Below are 7,186 nucleotides of genomic sequence, written 5' to 3'. Positions count from 1 at the left end.
TGTTAATTTTATTGGTAATAATGATTGTATTGTGGTCATGCAGGAAAATTATTTGGAGTGAAACATTGTAATGTCTCTATTTTACTTCAAAATATCTAAACCTACCATTCTCTTCCTTAGCAAAGAAAAAGACAACTGTTCTGATTTATTTCCTACAGAATAAAATCCAAATTTATTCTTGTGATATGAAAAAAAATAATGCTTCAAATCTGGTCACAATTTACATCTTTAGTCACTTGTTCTCATACAGCTCATGTTCTGGCCTCACTAAATGTTTTTGTTTTATACCATTAGCTATTTTTTCCTCATCAAAATGTCCTTTCCTTCCTTTCCCAAATAACTGAAAAAGTTGATTCCCACGTGTATGTGCACATTTGCATATGCATGCTCACCAAAACCAATGTAAGACATTTTTAACCCAAGTATTGGCCATTATAAATGTGTAAAATATAAACTGGAAGAAAACATATCTATCATGAAGAAGAGCCAGGGAATCAAACTGAGTTGTTAAGAGGGCTAACTATAAGTGTTCTCTGTCTTTTAGGAAAAAGAAAAATAGTAAAAGAAATATGACCAAATAGCAAAATTTATTAATTTATGGTGTTGAGAATTCGTTCCTGTGTGTATCTTATAACATTTTCTCCCTAAGAGAAGGAAAGTGAATGTCTGCAGACTGCATTAGTTTGAACCCCAGTCTTCCAATTTATCATTTGATGATCTGGGACAATTTTCTTAATTTCTTTGAGCCTAAGTTTCTTCATCTTAAAAACAGGGCTAATCATAGTACCTATCTGAGTAGGGTTGTTGTGAGGATTAAACAAATTAATACATGTGAAGCACTAAAGTATTCAGCCAGCACCTGGCATGAGGTAAGCACCTAGTAAATATGAGATACTGTGTGTTGAGACCTGCTTTGTGGCTGAGTTCCTTATCAGTTTTGGTAAACTGTGTGCCTGAATAAAATGCTTGCTTTATAATTATTGGGAACAGGTATACACACACATTTGACTGAGCTTGTTAATTATGTTCAGATCTTTCACATTCTTTGTAATTTTTCATTTGCTTAATCTTTCAATAAAGAGATGTGCTATGGTCACCTATGATGGATTTGTCAATTTATCCACATAATTCTGTTAGTTTTTAATACATACATTTGAGGCTATATTACTGGGTGCATGAAAATTGTAATTGTTTTGGGGCACCGAGTGGCTCAGTTGGTTAATCTGACTCTTGATTTCAGCTCAGGTCATGATTTCACAGTTCTTAGGTTCGAGCCCCGCATCAGGCTCTGCGCTGACAGATTCTCTTGTCAGCTTGGGATTCTCTGTCTCCCTCGCTCTCTGCCCCTCTCCAATTCATGCTCTCTCTTTCTGAAAAATAAACATTCAAAAAAATTTTTTTTAATTGTTTTATTTTTGTGGTTATTTGTTCCTTTAATTATGGGATGCCTACTTCCTTTTATATCTTGTAACACTTGATTTCTTTGAGGGGCCTATTTTAATATGGCTTCTTCAGTTTTCTTTTGGTAGGTATTTGTAGAATATATCTTCATTCTTTTATTTTCAATTTTTTTTAGTTGTTGGCTTTAATGTCTTACAGGCTTATAAAAATATGGTTGGATTTGTTTTTTTATTCTGATTATCTCTGTGTTTCTATAGGTAAGTTCAATTACAGTTATTATGTTTCCTGATATATTTGTATAAATTTCTACCATCTTTGTGTGTGTGTGATTTCTATTTATACTGATTTTCTCTGGTTCTTTTCACCTTTTATTGATTTTTAAAATCTCCTTGTGGATTGAAGAAGTATTTGCTGTTCTCCTTTGAACATCACAGTCTTTAGAATGCCTTAACTCCAATTCCTCTTTACCCATTTGTTGTTGTTTTCTAATATTTTAGTTCTCCTTAAAATAGTAATTATTATTATTATTGATGGTTTTTAAACTCCCATTATTTATCATCATTATTTTTTATATTTATATAGTCAGTATTTGTTTAAATTTATCCACTTTCTTCCAAGTTTCTTTGCTCATGGTTCTTTCTTGTATCTTGATACTTCTAGAAGAACATCTAGAAATTCTCTTCATTAGTGGTAATACATTTGTCTTAAAATGTCTTTAATTTACTCTTATTCTTGAATAAGTATTATAGCTGTGAATACATTTCTAGTACAGCTATTTTCTCTTAGCCCCTTGATGTTATTACTGTATTGCCTTCTGGCTTCTATTATTGGTATTAAGAAATCTGCTGACACTCTAATTGTAGATAATTGTCCTTTCTAGATAGTTCTTGTTTTCTCTTTTCTCTCTGGTTTTACATAGAATTGTTTTAATTTTTTTGCACTTATTCTTCAGAGTTTTTACAAGCATATGTTTGAATTTCTCTTGCTATAGCTCTATTTTTATTTCTCCTATTCCATTCTTTTTTTTTTTTTTTTTTTTTAAGTAGGCTCCATGCCCAATGTGGGACTTAAACTCATGACTCTGAGATAAAGATTTGCACACTCTACCAACTGAGGCAGCCAGGGGCCCCTATCCTATTCCATTCTTATCTTACCTCCTGAATATGACCATTCATATTTGCTATCAATTATGAAAAGTTCTTAGCCATTATCACTTTAAATATTGCTTTTCTATTTCTTTTGCTTTGTTTTCTAATTCTGAATACCCATTAGATGTGTATTGCACCTTGCTCTTCTAACTTCTGCTCTTATATGTATATCTCTGTGCTGCATTCTAATTTCCTCAGATCTATCTTCTACTTTGCTAATTCTTTCTTCAGCTGTGTCCAATATGCTAATTAATTTACTCCTTCAGGGTTTTTAAAATTAATCACTTAATGAAATGAAAAACTGCTCACGTGGCAGTTCAGGTGTTCCTAATTGAAAGAAGACAATGTTAACAGAATAAAAGCAATGATCAGATAAGGCCATTCCGTGTTGGTGTTTGGAACAAGACAGAAAGAAAGATACTCTGCAGCCATAAAAATAACTAAACATCCTACTATTTTTTTTAACAATTGTAAATATTTATTCACCCAACATGGAAGCACCCAAATACATAAAGCAACTGTTAACAAACATAAAGGAAGAAATTGATAGTGATACAATAAGAGTTGGGGTAAACATCCTACTCTTGATGAATATGAGTGACTACTGCTTTTTTCCAAATGATAACTCAACTTTCATACTCCTGTTTCTTAGATAAAAATTACCAAGATACTCAAGCACCAAATTTCATCCACTTTTTGACAGTATCTAATTCAGAACTGACACTTGCCATCTTAAACCTTGCTTAGACGCACCCAGTTCAAGGACAAATCCTGTAATAAATCCCTCCCATAATTTCTGTGATGTACATTCTCCTTTATTGCAGCAAGTTGGATAAAGCTAGCTTTTTTGGCTGTAGGTGTGTTCCTGGTCAACCTACTGAGCCTCAGACACCCTTATTTTTGCTAATTTTTATTTGAGAGGGATTATTTCTCTGTGTGTTTTATAATTTCCAGTTGTAACTCCATCTTCATTTTGAGACTCCTTCCAGAGTAAATTTTTGTTGTTTCTGTCAGGTACACTGGAAATGCTACCATGTTTATGCCAATTTTTTTTATCAGTTTATTTTCTTGGTTGGATTTTACATAGAGTACAAACTCCCTTTTTAAGTATGTTTGATGATATTTGACAAATGCATACATTTGTGTAACCACTACCACAGTGAAACTATAGAACATTTCCATCACCCAAAAACTTCCCAAGCAAACCCAACTTTTAAGATACTATGTCAGTTTGGGAATTTTTGGACCATGTAGGTAGTATCAGTATACATGTGAAGTCCCTAACTTCATGAGGCTTAGGTTTAGAGATAACTTTTCCGAAGAGATTTTTTTTTTAACTCTGAATCTTCCTATTTGTCTTCCTGTTTGCTGGTAGGAAGACTTTCAGTGCGGTGTAGCTTTTTGACTATCTGGCATTTTGTAGGCATCTTAGTTACATCTTCCTTCCTGGTATGGCCACATGTCCTCATATTCTGTCTCTGATGGGTATTAAACTCGAACATCGTGATTAACAAGACCTACGATGCTGCTGTCCCAGTTTCAGCTGCCAGTTTACTACTCTGATTTATAGTGCCTCACTCCTCCCCTTTTTTGATTAATACATTTTGTTGAAGTGCAAGTTACATATGGTAAAGTACATAGATCATAAATAGATAGCTCAATACCTTTTCACAAGAGAACATACCTATGTAACAAGTACCCAGAAAAAGAAAAAGAACATTGCTAGAAATCTTTTAGTATCCTTTCCAAACACTATCTCCTCCCAAAGAGTATCCTTATTCTGCCATCTAACCTCATAGATTAATTTTGTACATTTTTGAACTTTATATAATTGCAATCATACAGCATATACTCTTTTGTGTCTGGCTTCCTTCACCAAGCAACTCATGTTGCTTCATTCATGTAGCTATAGTTTGCTCATTCACATTGCTGTGTATTATTCCACTGCATGAATATAACAGGATTTATATTGTAGGTGGACATTTGGGTTATTTCTAGTTTTCCTCTTTGCTTTGGAGCCTGGGATTTCCCTTTACTTTTTTTCTAGTTCTGTATTTAGTACCATTTAAGAAGCATTTCTAGGTCAGCAATTCAATATGATCTGTGTCAAGACAAATTTTAGGTTTTGTAGGTTGTCAAATCTCCAGACATATAAATCATGTTTCATTTTTTGTTGAAATTCTTACTTGATTCTCATCTAATTTCCTTTAGCTGATGACATATTTCTTTTGTCTGCCATTTGTATAAATGGTTTGTTTCCTTTGAACCAATAATGACTGAACACAAACAGGAGGCTAGAGATCATATATATAATTAATCTTGTAGTCATGGTCTCTTGCCAGGGTGGGATGCTGGATAGCAAGACTAGTTTGACATCAATTAGTGTAAAATATTGAAAAAGCCAATAGTATTAAGTGTGGATGTGGTTCTTTGGGTCCAGGATCTCCTGGTTAGTTGACACTGGAAATATGAGTTGAGAAGAAGGCTCTCTTGATGGCTCTGTGGTATGTAATCAACGTGTTGCTAGAAAAGCCACTCCAAAGTGGATCTGCTTTTGCCCTGCAAAAGTAATTGTTCTACTAGATTGGTGGTTCTCACTTTTGTCTCCAGGGGATATTTGGTAATGTCTGAAGACATTTTTGGTTAGCATGCTATTGGAATCTAGTGGGTGGAGGCCAGGGATGCTGCTAAACATCCTGCAGTGCACAGGACAATCCCCTCCGAACCCCAACCCGAACAAAGGATTTTCCAGACCCACGTGTCAATAGTGCCAAGGTTATGAAGCCCTGAGCTAGACTCTGAGACCATAGATAGCCTCTAAATCAAAGCTATATTTCAATAAGCAAGCTATATTTCAATATCAACTACATTTCAAGAAATGATAGCACCACAGTGGCTCATTATTCTATGATTCTATCCAAATTCTGGCACTCCATAATAGCCATCTTATACCTGGCTCATTCCAATTCTTTTCAAAACTGTAACAATGGAGTCTGCAACCACCAAATCCATTCAGAGTTTGAATGAAATTACTAGTATGTGACAGTAACATAACTAGATATGTACAGCAATTTATTTATAGCAATAAAAAATTAAACAAAATTTCCCTATGATTTATGGCATTATTTTAGTTTTACTATTTGAAAGTTCAAGGCCATAGGGTAGATCAACTGCACAAATAGCATTAGAGAAAGAAAGATTTTGACATTGTGCCTTGCAGTTAGACTATAAGGTATTTTTTCCTTTGTTGTTACATTTTGCAGCTTGACTTTAGGGCAAAGGTAAATTTCATTATTTCTCCAATGGAAGTGATTATCTAAATTTCTCTCTTCTTCCTCCAGGCAGCACACACTGCCATCTATTCTTCTGATTCATTTCCCCTAGATAGCTGAGAAGGAGTTTTATAATGATATTATTGGTTTTGTAACTAGTGTTTCCATTGTAATGCTATTACTGAACCAATGTTGTGATAAATGGTCTGTTTATAAGGGGAATCACTTTTACAAGAAGTAGAAAATTAGACACGCTTCTGCTTTGCAATAACAATAAAAACCACAGTGAAAAAATATTCCCCAGTTTATTCCCATCTGTATCAGCAGGGAAGCTTTAGAAGATGGCTTTCCCCCAAAGTCTTCTAAACACAATTACTGCCTACAAATACCATGTCAAAATGCAGTTTTCCTCCACATCCTATTCAAGACCAATACATTTTTAAGCTCATCACAATGTGGGCCCTTTAAGAAAGTCAGGCACTTTAAACCCCACCCCTATGCTGACTTGAAGGAGTCCGTCGGTCTTTCTGAAGCAGTTAGTTGGTGATAAAGCTAAGAGAGCCGACTTGCCCCTTGCTCTGCCAGGAAGGAATGTTTCTGTTGCAATAAGCTCTAAAAGTGGAAGTTTTAAGATAGTATGGGATAGGAAACAATAGGAACTTGTGAAGTATGGAAGCCAGACCTGCTCTAAGATTCTATCACGCTGCTGAATAAAGCGGAAAGAATGCTGTTAAATCTGAGTTTCTCCCTGTGGTGCTGCTCCCTGCGAGCTTTACTCTTCCATTTCACCCAGCAAGTGAGTTTTCCAGAAGCCGTTTCTAATTTAATGAGCTGCTGGTCTCATGTACCAGATCCCCAAAAAGAAAAGTGAGGGAGAGAAATAAGTTTCAATGAAAATTACACTGGATCACTTCTAACAATTTACATTGGCTATATTTCTTAAGAGCAAAGCCAATTCTTTTTCTTCTTTTCTCCTGCCACACCAACAATGACTAAGTTCAGAAGTCCTTTAGCACTAAAAAATAACTAGGAGAAATCTGGGGGTTAATTGCAGTTGGCATTTCTCGGCTCTCTGCCAGAAGCAGCCATTTTGGTAAAAGATGACGTCATTTGGAACACTTGGGGTTTTAGTTTATTCCGAGGTACCAGTTTCCATTAGCCACAGAATAACAGCTTAATCATTAGATCAAATTTAGGTTTAAAGATAACAGAGGAGTAGGAATAAAAATCATTAAATTCCACCTCTTTATCCTTCATAGCACATTATAAACTTTTCCAAAAGTTCAAAGCAATAGAAAATTTTCACACCTTTTTTTCTTTTTTTTTCTTTCCTATTTTCTGTTTCCAAGTGTTTGTTCTTCCCTT

This window comes from Acinonyx jubatus, chromosome D2 (assembly GCF_027475565.1).
Source record: "Acinonyx jubatus isolate Ajub_Pintada_27869175 chromosome D2, VMU_Ajub_asm_v1.0, whole genome shotgun sequence".
Taxonomy (NCBI): Eukaryota; Metazoa; Chordata; class Mammalia; order Carnivora; family Felidae; genus Acinonyx; species Acinonyx jubatus.
Note: the sequence above shows the minus strand (reverse complement) of the source record.